The sequence below is a fragment of the Lissotriton helveticus genome, chromosome 2_1 (genome assembly GCF_964261635.1).
Source record: "Lissotriton helveticus chromosome 2_1, aLisHel1.1, whole genome shotgun sequence".
In the NCBI taxonomy this organism is placed as follows: Eukaryota; Metazoa; Chordata; class Amphibia; order Caudata; family Salamandridae; genus Lissotriton; species Lissotriton helveticus.
In genome coordinates, this window is record NC_136059.1 from 847,409,569 (window position 1) to 847,434,443 (window position 24,875).

At 47.5% G+C, this 24,875-nt stretch overlaps 1 long non-coding RNA gene across 1 annotated transcript in view; it reads right to left on the bottom strand.

The window, feature by feature from the left end:
• Positions 1 to 219: 219 nt before the first annotated feature.
• The window catches only part of LOC144818293 (uncharacterized), a 41,629-nt gene continuing 16,973 nt past the window's right edge, over positions 220 to 24,875 (bottom strand). The window contains exons 3-4 of the long non-coding RNA XR_013607084.1: positions 20,807 to 20,988; positions 220 to 364 (exon numbers count right to left, since the gene is read on the bottom strand). This is a non-coding gene — a long non-coding RNA (uncharacterized LOC144818293). The remainder of the gene's footprint in view (positions 365 to 20,806; positions 20,989 to 24,875) is intronic.

Here is a 24,875-nt window from a genome sequence, read left to right on the forward strand (position 1 = left end):
GCATTTTTGTACATCGTGTTTTTTGAGGAAAGGACATCCAAATAGTTTAACCCCTTCGACGCTCATGACGAGCTGGGCTCGTCATGCAGTAGCCTCCCAGCACGCTCATGACGAGCCCAGCTCGTCATGAATAATGGGTTTTTGTAAATCCCAGCGCAGCAGCAGAATATGATGAGCTTCCAAGTGGTTAAGAAAGAATGTTTATTAAGAATGGCAGGAGCAACCCCCAACAGCTGTCTTCACTGCAACATCAGATGTCGTCTACTGGACTCCAAATGCCGGATTCCAATAGTGGAAGCTTTAGGTTGCTGGACAACAGCTGCTAGGTAAAGTAAACACACAAAAGGAATACAACGTCCTTTTCCTTTAAAACAAAGAAAAACACAAGGAAAATAATAGCAAATATAATAGTTGGAGTAACCCCAATAAACCAATCAAAAATAGATTCTACACACCTGCATGCACAGGACACTTTAATTACAAATATAGTCTTTGAGCTTAATGGGCACATTCTTAACTCGTGTGCTAGGCACTCTATCCACTGTTATTTCATGGGTGGGATTGCGCGTAGCCTCACTAGAAACCCCATTACTCACAACGGAACTGAAATGGTTTCCATCACTCTTTAACCCCTCTCCAATCTCCGTTTCATTGCATTTAGACACCCGATTTGTATTCCACCATTTTCCATCTGAGAGTTTTAAAGAATTACCCTTGATGTACTCTATTTTCTTGGGATTGGACAACTTGGAACTTCCTTTGTGTTGAATGGTACCCAACTTTACTCTTACAAAATCTCCCAAAACCAATTTCTGAGGTTCCTTGATCAACTTGTTATTGTGTTTCTGTTCATAGGAATTTTGATACTTCTCTACCTTAGATCCTATGACATTTTATCATCAATCAATTTCCTACCACATCTACCCATCCAAGCAGGCACAGCTATGGAACAAGGAACCCTGCCTTTGAGTAGACAAAATGGAGTTTCACCAGTGACAGTATGCGGGGTGGTCCTATAATTCCATAACACCTTCTTTACTAAGCATTTCCAATCCGCTTGATTGTGAATAGCCATCTGAATACAATCGTCCAGAACCCAGTTAAAACGTTCAATAAGACCATTTCCACAGGGATGATAGACAGGAGTCTTTAAGTGTTTGATCCCCCAAACTTTGAGAAAATTACCGAACTCATTGGAAATTAATTGAGGTCCATTATCTGATAATATCACAGCAGGACAACCTTCTCTGCGAAATATCTCTTCACAAAAATCAATGACAGTGTCAGCTTTCACCTCACGTACAAAAGTCACCTCAGGCCATTTAGAAAAATAATCCATTAACAAAATGGCAAATCTGCTTCCAATACCAAGAATTTCAAATGGACCACAAATATCAATCGCTAGCCTCTCCCAAGCATGTTTGGGCCAGTTCATATGATGAATGGCAGATTCTTGGAATACACGAGTTTTGTCACTTTGCGAACACTCCACACAATCCCTAACAAATCTTTCAATCTCCCTGTCCATTCCAGGCCACCAGAAATCCTCCCTGGCCTTTCTTTTCATAGCTGACATACCTCCATGGCCCTCATGTAACAAATGCAACAATCTAGATCTCATGGTAATGGGAACAATCAATTTATCATTCCTTCTTAAAGTACCTTCCACCACAGACAACTCACTCCATACTTCTTTATAAGATAGTAAGTCTTTGTGGAACTTCCAACCTTCCCTCAAAGGAAGACACTCGATGACCCTTTTTGTAATGATGTCATTAGAAATTGCCTTTTTCCAATCAGATTCATCTATGGCCTGACAAACCTCACCAAACTTGGCCACAACCCATTCTTCCATGTCCGACTCAAACGTATTATTGTCGCCCTTCTCAACTGGGAGACGTGATAAACAGGACCTAGGTCGCCCTCCACTCATCAAGTCACAACACCAATTGTAACCTAGGTCACCGGCACTTTTCTCTTAAACTATTTAGAGATATCTCCCACGTTGCAGTCAATTACAACTACCTCCCCTCTTTTAATGATTATGGGGTAGGGGGTATATCACTCTCGTGCCCAACTTAAAAAGGCCCGTCCCTTTAAAATAAACAATTGTGAAACCATAAACCACTGTGAAAAAGTGTGTGGAAGAGGAAGGAGACGGGTTGAGTTGAAGCCGGCGGGTCTCCTACTATCGTGAAAATCACGAAGTGGACGCCAGATAACTCACAGAAGGAGTTAGTCTATAAGTGTTTTTAGTACCTCTCGGCTGGTATGAGAGACTGCTGCCGTTAGAGGATGTGAAGCCCCGGTGTCCAAAGCAGTGGCAAATAAACTATATGCCCTGAAGAAATTGCCAGATGAATACTATGGCAATGAAACATGTCGGCAAGTAGAGTATGGCTGTATAAACAGCAGTCATATTCACTTTTTTAATCTATGCAATCAGCACAATAAATAGGAATAAAGTTTGTGTATTTGTGCTGGGTGCATTTATTTTATGTTGTGTGACACTATCTTGTGTGTTTTGTTTGTTTTTCCACTGCACTCTCTTTTGCAAACACATATTTGCTTTCACTTGGACACTTTTCTTTGAGCTTGATGGCACCAATGATGAGAACAGGGCTATCCTGGTGAGTACCCGCCAGGTTCCCCATTGGTGGTGCGCCCGTGAGGTGCCATCTCACTTCCACACACTTTTCCACAGTGGTTTATGGTTTCACAATTGTTTATTTTAAAGGAACGGGCCTTTTTAAGTTGGGCACGAGAGCGATATACCCCCTACCCCATAATCATTAAAAGAGGGGAGGTAGTTGTAATTGACAGCAACGTGAGAGATATCTCTAAATAGTTTAAGAGAAAAGTGCCGGTAACCTAGGTTACAATTGGTGTTGAGACGTGATAAACAGTCTGCATTCACATTACTAACACCAGGTACATACTTGATACTGAAATTGTACTTCTGTAACCGATAAATCCATTTGACAATACGTGGGGTAGCTCTTGCAGCTCCAGCTGTAGAAAAAATGTCAATTAATGGTTTATGATCGGTGTGTAAATCAAACTTCCTGCCCCACACAAAATTGCTAAAATGTTGCAATCCCCACCAACACGCCAATGCCTCCTTCTCAATAGTAGAATATGTACTCTCCACACCCTTCAGTGTTCAGGAGGCAAATGCAATTACCCTTTCTTTACCCTTATGAATTTGCATAAGAATAGCACCCAAGCCATACCCACTGGCGTCAGTTACAATTATGCATTTGTCATTGACATTAAAAGGTTTTAAGGAAGCAGCCTTAGCAACTGCCTTTTTAATTTCTTCAAAAGCATGTTGGCATTTGTCAGACCACGTAAATATGGCATTTTTCTTCATCAATTCCCTTAATGGAAATACACAGCTAGCAAAAATAAATCTTGAATACTATTCGGCTAACCCTAAGAATGACCTTAACTGGTCTTTGTTTAATGGAACTGATGCCTTTTCTAAATCCTCAACTAACTTAAATTTAGGTTTAATTCCCTCTTGGTTTAGAGTGTGACCGAGATAGTCTACCTCTGTTTGACAAAATCTGCATTTATTTAGACTAATAGTCAGACCAGCTTGCTCTAATTTACTTAACACAAACGTTAACACATCATTGTGTTCCTCCTTGCTCTTGCCCCACAGTAAAATGTCGACTTGGAATACCAGAACGTTGGAGATGTCTCTTAGTATGCCTTGCATAATTCGTTGGAAAACTGCAGAAGCAGATGCCAACCCAAATGGCATACGCACTAATTGATAGGCACCTTCAGGAGTAATAAAAGAGGATAAGTGTTTTGATTATGGTTGTAGTAGTACCTGATGATATGCACTTGATAAGTCTAAAGTAGAAAAGAATTTAGCATTATCAACGGTGGCCAGCATATCATTTATGTGGGGCAAAGGGTAGCGGTCAACCGAAATACTGTCATTCAGATCTCTTAAGTCCACACACATGTGGATATTGCCGTTCGGTTTGTGCGCAATAACAATTGGACTAAGCCATTCCGAAGCCTCTATCGGCTCTATAATGCTATCATTGCATAATCTCTCTAATTCTTTCTTTAACGGACCCTCAATGCCAAAGGCACGTTCTGTACTTTGGATTTTACACCTCCCTTAAGTATAATGCGATGTCTAAACTTTCTTAAGCATCCTATTTGTTCCTTAAAAAGATTGGGACATTTTGACACCCATTGACAATTACTATGGTGATCAGATAAAAGTACTTGCATGGGATGATTGGGATTTAATACGATATCTAAAGCCTTTTGTTCTTTTCAACCTAAAAGGGATTTTCCTTTCTCCACAACATATAGTTTGGCTTTGGCCTCTCTGTCTTGAAATTTCATTTTGGATACAAAATAACATATGACTTGTCATTTTTGACCACAATAACCAACAGGACTGACATCAGGGTTTATAAGGTTTTAGAACCTAGCTCTGACCAAACCAGTTTATTGATGATGGTGAAGGGCGAACACGAATCAGCCCACATCGCTAATTTTTTGTCATCAACATAAATGTCACATTTGGGAGGATTATAGTTTTCACTATTGTCGATATCATGAATTTCGTCAATTATGTAAACTTCAACATCACTTTCATCAGCATCCTCACAAATATCTTCGTTAATGGCAGGTTTTGAGTGAACAACATTAGAAGATTTGCAAACTATTGAATAATGTCCTATTTCTTTACATTTGTAACACCTGCTCTTTGCGGCAGGACAATGAATGGCATCTGAAGAATGCCTATTACTTCCACATCTATAACACAACTTGTTAACACTTGTAGAATATATATATTTTTTTCACCTTTGACCTCATCAGCTACATTACTCTTCGTGGATATGTCAGTTATCTTACAAACTTTTGTTGACCCATTATCATTCTTAGAATCTGTCACAGTTAATTCCTTGACATAAAGCGAAGTATTTTCAATGCGTTTAGCGATATTAATGGCTTTTTCTAAAGTCAGGTCGATTAAATCCAATACTTTTTCTTGGATTTTTTTGTTGTTTGTAGCATTAATCATTTGATCTCTTATGATTTCATCCCTGAGGTCTTTAAATTTACAAGTAGTTGCTAATCTTCTTAAGGCAGACACATATTGCTCAATTTTTTTCACCTTGTACCTGTTTACGCGAAAATAAATTGTGTCTCTCCACCACAATGCTTAACTTTTTACCATAGTTTTCTTCTAACATTACTAATGCAGTTTCAAAGGAATCTTCCTCAACAACATCACCAGATCCTTCGGTGTCACTCCTAGAAACAGAAATTGGTTTCGGTATTGTCTTTAATACATTCCGTCCTTCAACTCCCAACTGATGTTTTAAAATCGCTAATTTCCTATTGGAAACATAATCCTCACCCCCAATTGCTTCCAGATAAGTCGTAAAAGATTCTTTCCAGTCCTCCCAAGACATACAAGGAGAACCTGGATCTTGAAGAAACGTAGGAGGAGGAGAAATAACTTGTGATGACATATTATAAATGGTTTAAATATCCTATTAGTGAAATGTACTAAACAGTAAAAATAGTTGTTCAGACAATTCTTACAACAAGACTTGAAAACACACTTTCAAAATGTTTATAAAACTTATGGTATAGATAAAGTTGTAAGAGCAATGTGAGGTTGTTGTGCCAAACTTGTAATATGGTGTGCCAATCACCGTAGTTTAATTCAGTTTAAAACTGGAAGAAAAACGTAAAGGCTAGATTCACTGTGCAATAAATAACAACTCACTTCTTTGACTGATGTTTGTAATGTTTCAAGAATTTCAATAAAATAAAAAAATCATTTGTCTTCATCAGACGTGGTTGGCACAATGTAAAATCTCGCATAACCGATACAGATATTCAACGCCAACCAAAATGGCGGCTCGTCTGCGAGACCTTAAGGTTACAGGTCATGTGGTTTAAGACACGCCGCGTTCGAGGTACGGAACACAGGAGATAATGATGCGTCCACTACACATGTCTGCTTGTGTGCATCTCCGCACGGTTGCAAAATCAAAGGATGCGCTCTCACACGTGGCCAAATCAAAAGATGCGCTCTGACACGCGCGTATCACAAATCCGCAATGGCTCGAGCTCATCCAAACATTAAAAAGTTATTGATTATCCGCACTGGCACGTCTTCTTTCAGCACAAACGCAGCACACTAAGACGTCCTCAAAACGTGCGTTCCAGCTACACACTTCCAACGGCAAACAGTCCAACCTCATCAATCGAAGTCGACACAGACAGGTTACCATGCAGGTACCACACAGATTTACTCACAAAATTTCACCTTTCAATATTGTCGATGTTGAGTGGGTATTAACGTTGCAGGGGGTCTTTGATTTTCCCATAAAGAGGAGACTATGAAAATCCAGAAATTGCTCCAATGTCGTAAAATCTTCACATAAGACGCAAACTTTCATCAAGCTCTGGATAATGTTCCTAATCCCACCCTCATCGCCATTTTTGAGGAAAGGACATCCAAATAGTTTAAGAAAGAATGTTTATTAAGAATGGCAACCCCCGTTGAAGAGCTCTTTGGTCATCTACATGTTTGGTGATTTTGGCAACTCGGCACATCGCGCTGAACCGGTCTTTGAACATTTACATATTGATGACTGGTATTTTGGGCACATCGCACTCTTGGGAGCATTTACATACCGGATGACTTTGGCATTGTGTCACATCGCGCTGAAGAGCTTCCTGGACATTTGCATATTTTGAACTCTGAGACATAGCGCTGAAGCGCTCGGTTGGGCGTTTGAATATTAATCTTCCTCATTAGCATATGTAACGTATTGTGTATTGCAAAAAGGTTGTTGGAAGTACCACTGTGATATTTAACAGTGGTTTAAGCACATCATTACGGAAACATTGTGTCTAAAAGCCAAGTGGCTCTTTATATGAATGTATGCTTCATTTTGAAACATGGTTGTTCAGCCATAACATTGTATCCTTGAGAATTATAGGAAAATAAATTGTCATTGAAGCCTGAGAAGACGGACACAATGACTGTCCTATGCATAACTTGCTTTTCTTTTACAGGTATGTTGTCATTGCTTAACCCATGGTAAATATAGTCCAAGAGTTTACGAAGCAGGAAGGAAAGTTAATAGAGGACAACGTCTCGTTCCAGGTCTCCCTCCCCGCAGTACCCACCCTAATTCCCTTCCCCCGTCTAGCCACTTTGATACTCTGAAGTACCCAATGGAATTTTACCAGTTCTGACACTCGCTAGGTGAGCCCTCTTACTCCCAGCCAGAGGCCTGTCATAACCTTTGGAGGACCTATATCCAATAGGCAGGATCTTCGCACAGCACCATACCATATGTGAAAAGTTTGTCTAGTGTTCCACAACACGGGCAATTAGCCGATCTCGCAGGGAAGTTAGCGTGTAGCGTTTTAGGAGTGAGTTATAGCTGGTGTACATAATTATACTGGATTAGTTTAAAACGGACATTAGAGCTGACAACACGAGTTTCCTCATGAATCCTGCCCCAACCCCATACCGTCAAGTCCTCTTCCAACCCCACAGCCCTGGGTGCATGTGATTTTGGGGTGGGTGCAGGGTAGTCCTTCCGCAACGCACTGTAGATGTGAGTTATGAGTCGTCTTCCCCAGACCATATCCAGCAATCTGCTCAGTGTTTGAGATGGTATGGGCTCGTCAGGAAAGCTAGGCCATAGTTCACATGCAGTGGCCGATATTTTATTATAATGTAAGTATTGCCCTGCACCCAATGCAAAGGAGTCTATTGCATCGCGGATGATGAAGTGCCCCGCCCCCAAATATAGATCTCCCAACACCTCACACCCGTCACTCCATTTGCGCATCAACATAGTGGCTTCAATGCCCCAAAATGGCTCAAGTGTCAATATCGGCATGTCACGTGCCTATGGTGCTCTACATATGACCAGTTTTACAACCCGCTTCCATATAGAACCCATTTGCATGACCAGGTGGGGCACGTAAGCGGGACTCGCATCCCACACACGAGGAGATCTGGAAGAGTGTGGTGGCCATCGGGGTCACCAAGCAGTCTCTTCTCCCAGTTATCTCCTTTGTCAAACCATTGAACCATGTGTTGGAGGTGGGCTGCAAAATAATATAATTCCAAATTAGGAATTTAATGGCCGTCTGCTTTGTTGTAAAATGTACAGCCCTATCCTTTTCCGTTTCGTGGGCCACAGCAAGTCTACAGGGAGACTGTCCAGTTCCCTGAAATATCTTTTAGAAATATCGTAAAATGTATTCTGTAGGGCGTAAAGGCAACGAGGCAGTACTACCATTTTTAAAGAGGTCACTTTCCCCATCAACGTTAAGGGTAGATCTCTCCAGAACTGCACCGACGTGCACAATCCAGTAATCACGCTACCAATGTTTATCTAGGAATCTGTGCTTCTCAGTGGCAATCTTGACTCCCAGATAACGTATCCTCACCGCCAGGATCGGGAGCGGGCCGGGGTCCATCGCCGCTAGTGTTCCCAGCGGCAAGAGCTGGGACTTCCAGGCATTTACAGAGAGTCTAGACCTCAGTGAATTCTGATATTGCCTTCAGTAATACCGACCGTGCCTTTGTTGGGTCCCGTAAATATACCAGGGCATCATTGTCGTATAATGAAATTGCGCTTATGACGCCACCAACATCAATCCCCCCAAGGTGCGAGTCTGCGTCTCAGAAGCTCTGCTAATGGCTTCACCGCCACCACAAAGAGGATCGGCAAGAGTGGGCAGCCCTGTTTAGTACCACGGCACAACTGAAAGACCGTTAATACATATCTGCCTGGGCGGACCTTGGTACTCAGCGCTGTATACAGTAACTTAATCCAAGCAATAAACTTGGGCCCAAAGCCCATTTTACCCAGGAAATGCCAGAGATATCCCCACCCCACGGAGTAGAATGCTGATCAATATCTAGGAATGCAAGCACATAGGGACCATCTCGGATCGCAGGAGCATGAAGAACATGACATAGTCTACATAGATTATACAGGGTGCTCCGCTTGGAGATAAACCTGCACTGATTCTCATGTATTAGAGTGGGTAAGTGGCGGAACAGTCGATTCGCCAGAAGACTACTAAGTATCTTGGTGTCAACATTCAGCATTGAGAGCGGTCTGTCAGATATTACCTTGTCGGCTGCTTTGCCTGGTTTGGGTACCAGCACAACCAATAACTCACGTTAAGTGTCGGTGAGGCATCGTAAGCAATAAGCCTCATTATACATCTCCGACAACGTGTGGACCACCTTGTCAGTATATTTGAGATAGATTTTTGCTGGGAATCCATCACCTCCCGGGGTTTTCGCCGTCTTCTGGCGCCTGAGAGATGCTAAAATCTCCTCCTTAGTCAACTATGCCTCGAGTGCATCACACTCCTCTGGGCCAATGCGTGGAGCTCTAAATCCGCTATAAAATTCAAACAGTCTTGGCTTGAAGTCATCCCCACGCAGTGGCCTATACACTCTTGAGATGGGCTTGCATTACCTCATTAATAGTTGTCTGAGAGATGACAGTTCTGCCCCTTGAGTCCTGTTTTCTCGCCAACATAGCAGCCATCTTCTCCCCCCTCTGCATGAAGTCTTTGTCAAAGGGCTTTATAGGTGTATTTTTTAGTCTACGCCAGTCATCCAGAACTGTGCTTCAGAGACTGCTCCATTCCTCCAGCCCAGGGGCTGTGTTGGGAGCGCCCTCTCCACATCCAGCAATCTGGACTCAGTTTGTTCAAAGTCCTTCGTCAGTTCCTGTCTCACTCCATACGTGGTGGTCATCCATACCCAACTCAACACCACCTTCATCGCACCCCAATCGTGAGCTCTACTACTGGAACTACCCCTGTTTCCTGGAAGTAGAGGTCAAGGGCCTCCTGGACCGTCAGCGTGAAGGAGGGTTCCGTCAGTGCTTCTGCCCCGAGTCACCAGAGTGGCACCACGGGGAATGGGTGCCCCTGATCTGGTATGCACCTTGTAAAACATGTCACATCTCAGGGCTGTACAGCTAGACCAGGTATCAGCAAGCAATAATCCAGTCTGCTATGTGTGCCCGCAGCGCCGTGTACCATGATAATGTCCTAGTACTCGGATGTCGTTCCCTCCAGACGTCCAGTAACCCAAGTTTCTGCATCAGTTTCCTTAACTGGGTTGTCATATGTGCTTTTGTATGCACTTTTGGGGGCTCTCGGTCCACAGTCGCATCTAGAACACAGTTACAGTCTCCTGCCAGTAGTTTATCGCAGTAAAAGACAGGGCTGCTGCTGACGCCACCTCAGAAAAGTACTGTGGGCAATGTTCGGTGTATATACGTTTAAGAGGCAAATATTTCAACCATCTAGGGCTCTAGACAGGACGACATATCAGCCCTCTGGATCAACCACATGCCCACTATATTGAAATGGAACTCCCGGCGCCACGCGAATCAAGTCTCCCGGTTCAAACCTCAAGTATGATATAGCTTAGAGCTGATCCCTCCAATGCTTACGCAGGGCGGGGATGCAATCGCCCCAGCATGTTTCATGCAGGGAAGCAACTGAGGTAAGATATCAACTGATCTAAGCTTGTACCCGCTGGCGCTTCTCAGGCTGGTTCAGTCCCCTGACGTTCCAGGTCAGGAATTTCAAAGTCGAATCAGCCATCTCAATCACTGATCCAAGCCTGTCATGCAGCGTACCCTTCACACATCTCAACATCTATGCACCTGAGTTGTCCCATTCCTTTTTAAGACAAACAAAAAATCGAACTGCCCCTTCTCTCAACTCCCCCCTCCCCATCGGCAGTATGGCTAACCGGCCCGCCTTACAACCAAGGGCACTAAAACCTGCAGACCCGGCCCAACACCCAACATTATGCACATGTTTAATTCTGACAGAAATAAAAAAGACTAACACACAAAGCTGGGGATCTATCTGGGCATCGCGGATGGTACAGACAGCATACCTGAGCAGTCCAGTCGCAGCCAGATGACTCCTGGTCCTTATATATCATACATCCCGACTTATAAAAGAGAATAAGAGGAGTCATATGAGAAATTAACCATATTCGGACCCCTCTGCGACAGGAGGAAAAGCATCAATAGTACCATCGACAGTAATCATGCCTAAATGAATCTTCCCATCTGGTAACATTTTGAGAACAAGAAAGGACAAGCACTGCCTGTGGGAGGTACAGTCTCACTATTGTTCGTCAGGACCTCCAGAGGAGTGGGCACCTCCCCCGCTATCTGGCCACATTCCCCACTTAGTCTGCATCTCACAACCGGGAACTCATTGCCAGCCATCATCGGTACTGTCTGTGCCATATTCAGGGCCACTCCGTCTGTCTAGATGCAGATTTTGGTATTGCCGGCGGTCCTCAGTATCTCGCAGCGTCAAATCAGAACACACATCGATTCGCCCCAGGTCCTGAGTGTCGTACAATTAGTTGTTAACGCATCAATTTGTGTTTAGGCAGCGGCGTCAAAGTCTCAGCTCTGCCCGAGAACGCATCAACCCAGTCCGAAGCCTCGGCTGCGGACATAAAAAGTGAACCCTACCCCGGTAAACCACATGGAACTTTGCCAGGAACATCGGGATGTATCGCAGGTTGAGAAGCCTCTTTTTAACTACTAAGGAAGTTTGCCGCTGTTCCTGTTACCTTCAAGGTGCAGTCCAAACATATAGAGTGGCCCTCAAAGTTCGACGGGCCCCTCACTCGTACCTGCTGCAGGATGGAGTCCCTGTAATTCAACAGCCGTGCAATGAGGGCACACAGCGGCATGCCCAGACGGGGGGTTGGGCCAGCGCCCTGTTTCCCCGTTCTACCATGAAGTACTTCGACAGCTGCTGAGGATGCACGATCTTTCCGATGCATTCCTCCAGGAATAGTTCCACCGACTGTTCCTCCGCATTTCACAAAATCCCACGAATCGGAGGTTGTTTCTCCCTGATCGGCCATTGGCGTCGTCAACACGGTCTTTTAATCAGATATTCAACTTCTGGAGCGGGGCTACTGTTTCTCGCAGTCGCCACCCCTGTCTGGAAATCTGCTCCGTTTCCTTCTGCAGCAATCACATGGTCCGCTACGCCTCGAAGGTCTGCTCTCACCAGATTTACACCTATGGCCACTGAATTTATCTTGTTAACCAGGTCAGACTGTGAATGCCCACCAGGAGGTATGATAACGTAGGCTCCTTTTGGCGCATGTCCGCGAGGGGTTGCTCAGCACGTCTGGCAAGGGTTTCCTCTGAACGTCCAGGTGGCGCAACTGTGTGGCTGTAGTTGTCAATTTTATTGGACTGCTAAATTTTAGGAGCCTTATCCGTCCCCATGATGGCTAGCACCCGGGGTCCCTCTCACAGCAGAGACCAGTCGGGGCCCACCTGCGCACGCAAAGTCTCTCCCCTATGTGCCACAGCACGTACAGCTTGTCATTAAGACTCAGATGAACAGCATACATTAGTGGAGCTCTCCACAGTCAGTCTCTCATAGCGATCCAGGGGCACACCAGGCTCACCGCAGCCAGCAGTAGTGCGCGTGAGCAGCACTCTCCTAAACATCACATCAAGAAGCCGGCTTAGCTTCCCCACACCTAGAATGCATAGCTGGTCTCCAAGGCCTCCACACCACCAGTAACCAAACCAGCTCAGGAGAGGGAAGGGACACGATTCCTCCCAGCAACGTGGACAGCGGGGTGCAAGAGTTAGTGCAAGGAGTGCACTTCTTTCCTACCATGCAGATCTTTCACAATGGCCACTGATCACCCCAGTCATCATAGACTTTCCAGGTACCATTGACACTAGCAGCCACAAATCCAATGAACACAGGCAACCAAGGACATCTGCAGTCGAGCCGAGGCAGTAGAGGTGTGATCATCCGCAGGGCAGTGCACACTCACAACTGTCAGCCCAACCAGCGAGGGCCATGAAGCAAGCAGCAATCCTCCTCTTGACAGTCCCAGGGACAGTGCCCGAACCCCCAAACTCACCGCACATGAGGGAGGCTGGCATGGCAATCCGTCTTCTACTCCAGGGGTGGGAGGGATGTGAGGCGTCCAGAGCCAACACCTCACCCCTAGCAATCAGGGCACCGCTCCCAGGGCAATTCCGGTTGGCATACCAACCTCCTAGAAACTCTATCATTTCACTCTATCATTTCACAATAATGTTGAAACCTATAAATGATGACAAGCAATAACTAAATACTATAATTCATTAATGTAAGCTTTATTATATGTGCAGAACAGAACATTATGATAAAAATGTGCATTTGATTTGATCACATGATTCTTCATGAATTAATTAATATGCAGAAGGAAAATTCAAAGATAGGGAACTGAGCCTCTAAAAGGGGAAGACAAACCATATTATTTATGGCACAACCTTCCTTTTTATCCCCCTTGTAACAACCAAACCCATCACTTTTGTGATCTAGTCCTACTGCAGTAAATATCAGGTGTTTAATCACCATCTGTTTGTTTTAAGGCACTCTTCATTACATGTATCAGCTGCATGGTAAAACAAGAAAATAAAAGGCCCCCAAACCCTCATAGTGCTATGCTTAAGGGAATCTCCGGACATGGCAACTGACACTTAGCTCCTTCCTTGATAATGTGCTGCCTTTGTTCCTAGCAAAACTTTGTTGTTCCTGTATCAAAAACAACAACAAAATTCTTCAAAACGATACCGGTGGAAGTCTAGTGTTCTACCAAAGTTCATCGACCCTGCATGATGACATGCCCCTTGGCCATGTCGTGTTCAGAAACAGCATTCAAAACAGTTTGGACAATAAGAAGCTGTTAACAAAGAAAGAGACAGTAACATTTACTTCGTATTGCACTAAACACACACACAGCTTTTGGAATTTATTAGGTTTTTGTAATACTTTATCAAACATAAAACACCAGTACCTTACAAAGTACCCTGATCAACCAAACTTAAGACAGTCAATGGAAAAAGGTATGTAGTAAACAATCTGAAATTGAAAGAACAGTCAGAATATTGTTAGTGAAGGTTTAATATATTTGAACAGTAGACGTATACGTGTGATACAACTAAATTGTATACACTATTAGTGTTCAGTGCAAAAGAAATATGTGGGGTGATGGGGCGTAGTGACAGCCATGCCTCCAGAGTCAGAGCAAACCATCAGAGAGCACTACTACAGTTTTTGTAACTTCAGATGATGACCACAAAGGAAACAGAACTCACTGGGATATGCCAGGCCTAGACATATATGATCTCCAGAGAAGGGGGGGGGGGCATAAGTGAGCTCTCACCAGAAAAGAACCAGAATTAAATCAAACTCACAGGCTGTGGTTTATCAACTGAACTGGAATTATGTTTGGAGGACACGGGCAGCATTTTTTGTAACAATTACATCATGTCATGATGAAATTGTGTGGTGGCAGGGAAGACATACCTCATTACATCTAGGTGAATAAAATTTACCTGCTGAAGAAATGAAGTCGAAAGCAGTCTTATTAACATATTTACGCTCATGAAATTGAAGGCCAAATGGGAACAGGGAGTAGGAGGCTTGAATGATGATAGGCAGCAGGCCATAATGTATCCATGAGGTGGCTATTGAAGCAAGTTTCAGACTTACACTAATCAAAGTTCTACAAGGGTCTTTTATTCCAGAACACAGCTGAAATAATTAGCAAATACCAATTCAGGACAGTGCCTACAAGGACAGCACAGAGGTAAATTCTAACATACAATGTGGCTCTGCCCTAAGATGGTTTTTTGTAGAACACTAATGGGATAAATATTTACATATAGTTGGCACCCTGCAACTTAGGTCACTAACCCTGACACTTCTCCAATGCAAGGAATGAAGGTCGTTGCCGAATGGATGAGGAACAGCCGACTGAAGCTGAACTCGGACAAGATGGAGGTCCTCATCCTCGGCTCGACCCCTTCAGCCTGGGACAACTCCTGTGGCCGACAACACTAGGAATAGCCCCGACACCCACCGACCACGCACGCACGCAACCTAGGGGTCACCCTCTCCATGACTAAGCAGGTCAACGCCGTCTCCTCATCCTGCTTCCACACCCTCCGAATGCTCCGCAGGATCTTCAAGTGGATCCCCACCGAGAAGAACAGTCACCCAGGCCCTCGTCACCAGCAGGCTGGACTATGGAAATGCCCTCCAGGAACGCGGCCAAGTTCCTGAGACGATTGCAACGCATCCAGAACGCGTCGGCACGTCTGATCCCCGACATCTTCCGCCGCAGCCACGTCACACCCCACCTGAGAGACCTGCACTGGCTCCCCGTCAACAAGAGAATAACCTTCAAACTCCTCATCCAAGTACACAAAGATCTCCACAAGACCGGCCCAGCATACCTCAACATACGACTCAACTTCCACCCCCCCACCCATCAGCTCCGCTCCGCTAGCCTCGCCCTCGCCACAGTCCCCCGCATCTGAAGAACAACGCCGGCGGCAGATCCTTCTCTCACCACGCTGCCAAGACCTGGAACACCCTCCCCACCAACCTACGGCAGACCCAAGACCTATTGGCCTTCAGAAGACTCCTCAAGACGGGCTCTTCGTTCACTAGCAGCACCCCCAACGCCCCCCCGCCGCGCCTTGAGACCCTCATGGATATGTAGTGCGCTTTATAAGTGTCATGATTGATTGATTGATATATATATATTTATTAGAGAAAGGTCTTTTGTGGGTGGGCATTTTTAGGGTTGGTATGGGTTGCGTTTTAAATGCATTAGGTAAGTATATTTATTATTAGGGAAATATTATTTAAAGGGTTTAGGGTGGCATTTTCAGGGTTTATGGTGGGTAGGGCTGTTTGTGTGGCAAGGGTATTTTAAGGATTTAGGGTGGGAATGGGTGTTTTGGGGGCAAGGGAATTTTTAGGGTGGGTATGCATGTTTGGGGGGCAAAGGTATTTTAGGATGGGTATGGGTTTTTGGGTGGCAAGTGTAATTTTTGGGTGGCCATGTGTTTTCATGTGGCAAAGGTAATTTTACAGTGTAGGGTGGGTATAGGTTTTTAGGTGGCAAGGGTAATTTTAAGGGTTTAGGGTGGGTATGGGTTTTTGGGGAGCATGGGAATTTTTAGGGTTTAGGGTGGGTATGGGTTTTTGGGTGGCAAGAGTAATTTTAGGGTTGCATAAGGGTTACTGGGTGGTACAGGTAATTTTAGGGTGGGTACGTTTTTTGAGTGGCAAGGGATGGTTTAGGGTGTGTGTGGGTTTTTGGGTGGCAAGAGTAATTTTTTTTTCTTTTTTTTTGGAAAATCTTTTTATTAGAACAAAACAGCTCCATTAAGACTCACAGCAAAGCAGCAGTGGAAGTGCAATGGCAGTCACATGTTACGCAGATATAAACAATAAAACCCCCCTCAGCAAGTTGTACAATAGTGGTCGGTCCCCCAATCCAGTCCCAATTGGAAGAATCAATTGTGCCAAAAAACATCATTTCCACCCGACCAATCCCCCTTCCCGACCCAAGTCCCATCCCACCTTCCGTTACCCATCAACTCCCCCCCCATGCAGTAGATATTTCTGATTGTCATAGGCCAGTGACCACGAAAACAAGAGGAGCACTCGTAGACATACCAGACATGCCATGTAATAGCGGAGAGCTCGCCAAAAACACCCTCAACATATCGAGGAGGCCTCCGGGGAGTCCGTTCATTCCCCTCTATACCTCCTCCATGCCTGCCAGGTCTTTTCCCATTTCTTGGGGCAGCCCGACTACTGTAAATCACCTTCTCGGCCCTCTGGCACCAATCAATATCACGTATACATTCCTCCACAGTCGGTGTTAGATCACTCCCCCAAAGGCGAGCAATATTCCTTTTGGCCACCATGCTCGCCAGTGCCAACCATATTTTGTCACCTATAGGCCATGTTACGTCGCCAGTCACTCCCAGAACGTGCCAGCGAGCCACCAGCGGCGCTTCCGCTCCTACCACCTCCACCATAATGTCTACCAAACTAATCCAGTATGTTCTGATTCTAGGGTAGTCCCACAGAATGTGGAAGAAGGTGCCTTCTTCTCCACAGCCTCTCAAGCAGAATCGTGTGGCCGCAAACCCCATCCTATACTGAACTGTTCGCGGGGTGTAGGACCTGTGGAGGATGCGCAGCTGGACCAACCGGAATCTAGCCCGAATTGCCACCTCACGAGGACACTGTAGGGCCTCGCTCCAGTCGTCGTCCTCGAATAATAAACCAAGGTCTGACTCCCACTTTTCCCTCAGTGGACCCAGTATGTCCGGGATGTAATTTATACGTTTCTTGTAAGTAAGTGAGATAGCTTTATCAATCATAGGGTCCAACAGAAGCCTGTCCTCTAACGGGGCGTATTCAGGGGGCTGGACCCCAGGTGTTATGTGTGTAAGCAGGGCGTGTTTGAACTGTTGGTAATACAAGAATTCACCATCTCCCATTTGGAAGTCCACCTGCAAAGTCGCAAAATCCACCAATTGCCCCCTCTTCCATACGTCTCCCAGTGTGTCTATACCTATGAGGCTCCATTGGCGCAGGTCTCGGAGTTTCACAACCTCCCGGAGAAAGTCCCCTTTCCAAAGAGGCGTTTGTTCAGTTAGCTTCGCCTCCCACCCAAGCAACTTCGCTGCCCGTCTCCATACCCCTACCACCGCCGCGGTTTGTGGAGGTAAGGACCGACCATGCCTGGTCCTCGAGTACAGAGCCGCCAGATAGGTGCCCGCACCCAGGGCCATACGATCTACCCGGTAAGCGGGTTCGTCCTGCGGGGCAAACACCCAACCGTTCACATTTATCAACTGAGTGGCCCAGTAATATAGGCGAATATCGGGAAGCGCCAGTCCCCCATCATAACTGCGCTGCAGTTTTCGGAGGGCAATTCTCGGACACCCACCACTGCACAACAGGGAGCGTTGCTCAGACTCCACCGTTTTGAAAACAGACTCTGGGATCGGGAAGGGGGAGCTCTGCAGGATATAAAGCAGACGAGGCAGGGTCATCATTTTAAATAAAACAGCCCGGCCCATTAAGGAGACCGGGAGGGTTCTCCAGTGCAGCACATCGCTGTGGAGGCGGTCCAGTTGCGCTTGGACATTGAGGCGGAGGAATTCAGATTCAGACGGTGTGACCCATATCCCCAGATATCGGAAGACTGTATGCCAGACCAGGCCGTCGCAGCCGTCCACCGTGTGTGGTTGGGGTCCCGCCAGAACAGAGCCCAAGGATTTGCTCCAGTTGATGCGGTACCCAGAATAGTCCCCAAACACACACAACATGACCATCAGTCTTTGTATAGAGTCGGATAGTCGCTGGGTATATCAGAATGTCATCAGCATATAAAGATATGCGTTCCTCCCACTCGCCTCCTAGGTCTATGCCCCACACCTCAGGGTCCACCCGCACCCAATGTGCCAGTGGTTCTAGCGCCAGGGCAAAGAGGGTTGGGGAGAGGGGGCAGCCTTGCCTTGTGCCGCGCCCCAAACGGAATTCACACGAGAGTGCTCCATTGACCTGTACTCTCGCCAAAGGTTCTGCATTGAGCAGTTAAACCCAGGGGCAGAAGTTGTCTCCAAAGCCCAATTTCTCCAAAACTGCATAAATATATCGCCATTCAATACTATCAAAGGCCATATGAGCTTCGAGCGAGAGCAATGCCGCTGGCACGTCTTTGCGCGTGGCCATCGCCTGTAGAACCCCAAACAGGCGCGCAGATTGAGACGGGCACTTCTATGGGGCATGAAGCCCGACTGATCCGGGTGGACCAGTGACTGTATCACTGCGCCTAGGCGCGTGGCCAGGATCTTCCCCAGTACTTTCGTTTCATAGTTGAGGAGGGAGATAGGTCTGTAGGAACTACATATCTCCTGCGGTTTCCCGGGCTTGTGGACCACAACAATGGTTGCTACCCGCAAATCTCTCGGTAGTCGCCCCGCCTCCCGCGCCTCTAGGAACATATTACATATGTGTGGTGCTGTGCGGCTAGCCACACATCCAAACGCCTCAGCCAGGAACCCATTAGGTCCTGGAGCCTTTCCCGTCTGTAGGTCCCCCATGGCCTCCTCCACCTCCCTTACCGTGATAGCCGCTTCTAGTGCATCTCTGTCCGCGGAGTCCAGTACGGGTAGCTGTAAGGGGGCCAGGAAGTCGCGGCATTCCTGCGCGTCTCTAGCTGTGTGAGATCGGTAGACCTCCTCGTAATAACTCGTGAAATACTCCGCTATCGCCACGCTCGTGGTGCTAACCGACCCATCCGGACGCTCTATCCTCGGCACCCAGCTACGGTCTCGGTCCCTCTTTTCCAACCAGGCAATCATTTTGTTGGCCTTGTCGCCTAAGTCATACACCCTCCGCTGGGTGGCGAGTGCGTGTAACCTCGCCTGGTTAGAACATCTCGTATCTACTTACTCAGGAGATGTGCCCTGTGCTGCCGGTCTCTGTCTTGAGTCGGGGTAAGCCCTGTCTGACTCTCCAGCTCCTGAAGCTCCAACTCCAACCTCTCCACCCAGACCCCCCAGGATATAGCGGCATGGATTGGCAAATTTAGCGGCACAAAAATGAAAATTTAGCGGCACAAAAATGGAAATTTAGCGGCATTTTATTTTGGGTTTTTTGCAACACCAAACACAGATATCTTACTGTTTGAGTTATTTGACAACATGGAGCTATGTACATTTTGTTTATTTACAATTCAGCCCATTTGTTTTAGTTAAAAGGCATGTTAATCTTCGCCATGTACGTTCAGTTCGTCTGAGCCCTCACAGGTTTCAGACTAGGCATGCTGGAGGCAGAGACAGGTCTCGGAGCGAGTGGGACGGGTATGCTCAGACGTGAGTCCTGTGCTCTCCATGCCACTGGAATCAAGCTATCCAGGCTGATGAGGGCTGAAAGCCCGAAACCTGTCCTTGGATGCTTGTTTCCAGTCCAGGGAGGACTTGGCTTGGCAGTTCGGGCTGGACTGTACCCATGGGGCACAGGGTCAAGACTGATTTGCATATGGCTGGGTTCAAACTGGAATGGCATGGTGAGCAAAAAAACGATGGATTTTGGCCCAGATCTCTGTACTGGGGTGAATGTCTGACATTGTTCTGCATTCTGTCCATCACCTGTTGTTTTTACAATCCACAATGTTTTAAGGCAAATGTCATGCAAGAGCTGCTATATTTTCTAAGGAATATGCAAAATCTGTAAGGTTGTGGCCTGGGAAAGTCCACTCATTTCATAAACCCACTTGTAAGCAAAATGACTTGTTGTCTGAATGAGGCTGTGAATACAAAACATTGTTCCTTAACGCATGTCAGTCAAGGTTAAAGTACAAAACAGCATAAACAGGTTGACTCTGAAAAGCTGCACACAAGGACTATATGAAATGTTGACAAAGAAAAACGAAGTGCCTTAGTAAGAGGGTTTAAGAAATGCCAGGAAAACAGTCGAGCAGTAAGTTGGGCGGTAAGCTGTGTCCTCTCCAAAGCAAGATGCAAATTTGCCTTTTACTCGATCAATTTGCTTTCTACTAACCCCACTCAAACACACAATACTGTCAGAAGGTGTAATATAATATTACATTGACTTAAATGAAAATGTTGTGACTGGTGCCAGGATCCCGTTAGCAGGGAACAAGAAGCTGTTCGGAAGTCATTTCTGACCCACAGAAATACTAAAAATAAAAGATTAATGTCCCCCGAAGGCCCGCCGAGGGCCGCCGCACACGGGGGACGCGGCGGGCCTCGGGGGACATTAATCTTTTATTTTAGTATTTCTGTGGGTCGGAAATGACTTCCGAACAGCTTCTTGTTCCCTGCTAACGGGATCCTGGCAGGGACGGACGTACCTCCTGTCTGTGTTCGCCAGCCGGCTGTTCTCCTGCTCCGAGTCCGCTTCCCTGGTCTCTGGAGAAGAGGAAGAGTCTTCGTGTGTGTGTGTGTCGCTGCCGCTTCTTGCTGGTCTTCTCCCTCTCTCGGCCCTCGGCCGCCGTCCTCGACCTCCTCTCGCTCCTTCTCTCGCCGCGAAATCCTGGGGAATGATAAATGGGAAAATGGGTGCGCATGGGGCTGGATTTTAAGGTGGAAACGGGCGGAAAACGGCGGAGACGGCGGAAACGGCAAATTTCGCGGGCTTTTGCCCAAATATCGCGGTATTTCAACAGATCGGCCGATTTCGCGATTTTTTTGCAAATCGCGAAATCGCGATAAGCTGGAGGGTCTGTCCACCTGCACATACTTTTCTTTCCATCGTCTCCCGACCTCGGCCTGCACATAATCCCTGGCGACTCTCTTATATGCCTCCCACACTATCCCTGGGGAGCTGACGTAGCCAACATTTTCACTGAAATAATAATCCACCCTCTCTTGGAATTTCTCTCGAAAGTCCCTGTCCTTGAACAAGAAGGCATCTAGTTGAGGCGGGATAGTCCAAGCACGCCTGGGACCCACCAGCTGGACCCCCAACCGGAGCATGATCAGAGATCCCTCTAGCCTTGTGATGATCGTCTCGAAAAAGGTTCCGGCAGTGTATGTAGTCTATTCTAGAGGAGGTCCCATGGGCTGCGGAGACATGTGTATATTGCCTAGCTTGTGGGTCCTCCATAGATCAACCAGGCCCAGCGCCTGTGTAAAGTCCCTAAGGTGGCTAGTCCCTCCCCCCGCCTGCGCGGACCGTGACCTATCCACTTCCTTAGACATCACATCGTACATTGTCCTACTAAGACTAAGGGGCAGCAACCCAATCTCCCCACCACCCCATTCCCACCTGCCAAGTGTGCGCATCAATGGAGTCAAAACAAGCATATAATACATAAACGAAACATACATACTAAAACCCCAATCTCCACTGTCCCCACCATCCCCCCACCCTGCTACCCTGCCATGCCGGTCAACAGCGCCAGACATCCCCAACAAGCAGAGCGCCTGTAGCCCTTGTCACGAAAAACTCAGAGAGCAAGTGTCTTGGTCAAGACCAACGTCCGGGGCCCCTCGCCCGACCCCTAGTCCAAAACATGAGCAGTTCTATCGCGTGCCCCCACCCCTGGCAGGGTTTGCTAACGGAGGAACAGGCCAGGAAACCCACCCGCCGCCCCCCCCCCCCATCAGTGCAGCAAAAGGACGGAGAGACAGAGAGGGCGCATGGCCCCCGGGCATCCCCCCTCAAAGCCATCAGCCAGGGCAGAACCTTCCGCCCATTGCTTACCTCCAAGAGGCAACGCACAGAGCATCATAATACATTACGTGTCCAGAAAAGAACAAACAGTCCACCACTCCCGGCTGCAGTCCATCAGCCCAAGTATGGTGATGCCGACAAACTGCGGGTACTTCACCTCCCCGTCGGGCGCTGGCTGTCCTGGTCCTGCTGTTCCCCCACTGCAGAGACTATGGATGACACTGGAGATTGGGGCGCCACGTTCCTCCAGTTGCCCCCTCGGACTGGGCTCCGTCGCGGGTGTCCCCGTTCCTCCAGCCAGGCATGTACCTCCTCTCGAGCAGTGAAGATGAAGGATTTTCCGTCTGCCAGGATCTTGAATCGCGCCGGGAAGAACATCATGTATTGCAGGCCACGCTCCCGGAGCACTTTCTTGACGCCGTCAAACGAACGGCGCTCCCGCTGCACCTTCAGCGTAAAGTCCGGAAAGAACCGGATAACGGCGTTGTCGATGCGTTGGTCCATATGCTGGCGGCCCGCCTGCAGGATGGCATCTCGGTCCCTGTAGCTGAGCACTCGCGCGATGATGGTGCGCGGCGGGTTCCCCGGTCGAGGTGGTGGCACCGGGGCCCTGTGTGCCTGCTCAATAACAAAGAATTTAGACAGTCTCTTGGGCCGGAGGCGATTGAGGACAAGATCCTCCAAGAAGAGTTCAACACTGGTCCCTTCTATTTTTTCCGGTACACCAACCACTCGGAGGTTATTGCGGCGAGCCCGCCCTTCCTGGTCCCCACGCCGCCATCTGTCTCTGCTGTTGCGTGAGCTGCTGGACCTGTTTTTGCAACGTTTTCGCGGCCCCCTGAAGTTCCGCCACCGCCGCGGCATTCTGGGAGGCCTTCTCCGACGTTTTGTTCAGATCCGCTCGTTGGAGCGTCAGTTCAATGGACACCTTGTCTATCTTGGACTCTAGAGTGGCACCAAGGGATTGAATGGCCTGCATTATAGAGGTCAAAGAGGGTTCAGCAGACTCCTCAGTGGTCCCAAGGCGAGTCGCTGCTCCGGCCCCCTGCTCCGCCGTGTAGTTATCCATGGTGTTCGACTGTGTCGCCCTGATTTTTTTCCCCCGCATGTCTCTGTGCGGCGGTGAATCTCAAGCCTTCCGCCCCCGCCGCCTGCCGGCCAGGCGGGGGCGGCCCAGGGACGAGGCCCTCCTCAGCCACACAACACCCGGAGGAGCACGTTACACAAGTATCAGCCCAGTTGTGCGTCCCTGGCAATCTAGGCCTCTGTGGCAGCCCCCTCCACCAGTCCACTCAGAGGGCACCAGGTCCCGTCCGTCTCCCTCGCTGCCGACCAGGAATATGGCGCCGCCTCCTGCAGGATCCACGTGCCAGGGACCTCACCCCCCCAACCCCCGACTAGCACAACGCTCCACCGTGCACCAGAGGGGGGGGGGGGGGGAGACCTGTCGCTCAGGCCCAACTCACAAAAAGGGGGGGCCCCTGCACCACATCGCCCGTCACAGCTTTCCACGCACTCCACCAGGCCGGTAGCACATGTCCCAGTCCGTCCGCACCCCGAGTCCACAGGTGCCCCAGATATCCAGATGGGAGGGGGGGGTCCGCTCCTCAGGGCCCGACCCGCACCTCATCTCTCCAAGTAGGCCGGTCCCGCCCTCCGTCAAATATGGCGCTCGGGAACCGCCGTTCCCCGCCCTCCGCACCCCCAGGTATGCAGGGGGGGGTCGTCTTCAGCACTCAGCGGCGATCCTGGTCCCTTACAATGTCACCGCCAGCATGTCCACCCAGTAGCTCGGGCACCGCCAGGGGGGAGGGGGGGAGGGACCAGTGTCGCGGTCACCTCCGCCGCACCTTCCCGCCCACCTGCACTCCAGAGCCGGTCCTGCTCAAACTCGAGGCCGATGCTTCCACAGCTCACCTCCGCCGCGTAGGCCCAGAGCCGCCGACCCCCGGTACTCGACCCAATGGGCTCATATGGGTACTATTGGTGACATTAAAGAGCTGAGCCAACAAAGCTCACTTGAGCTGCATTACATAGCTCATAAGGATCGCGCGTTGGAGGAATTATTAATAAAGTTATTTTCAATTTGATTCGAACAAAAGTACACAAACAACTATGACAATGTAATTAATATACACGATGTTTTAAAAATCAAGCAAAGTGCATAGATATATTGTGCAAGCACAATGACATTGGATTGTTTACTTTGCGAATTTTTAGAATGGTAACTTCCAAAGCATGTTTGAAAATTACGAGTCTGTTTTTCATGTTTATTTTTGTGTAGTTGCTGAGCAATGCACGTCATGAACTGTTTTTTTTTAAAATGGCCGCGTTTTGAAATCCATTTTTACAAGTGAGCAAGACTGCTTGGCAGTCGAAACACGTTTGGTAGCGGCAAAAATAAAGATTAAAAAATCGCACACGGCATCATCATCTTTTGTGGGGACATTGAGAGACTCGGCTCGAGGAGTCTATTAGGCGACGCAACTCTCGGTATGGAGTGGCTAAGGAAGCTCTAGTAACACATATATATATATATATCTATCAAGGATACCACAGACATGCTAAGACATCTCAATGGAACTCCCTGGCTTTCTACTTACAAATTGATAACAATGGATGTCATACGAACATAGATCATGAAATTGGAATCTCAGCCTGCAACTTTTTTCTGAAGGAAAGAAACATTCATTATACTCAACACAACAACATGTTGGAAGAAATGATAAGGATGTGCCTGAAAC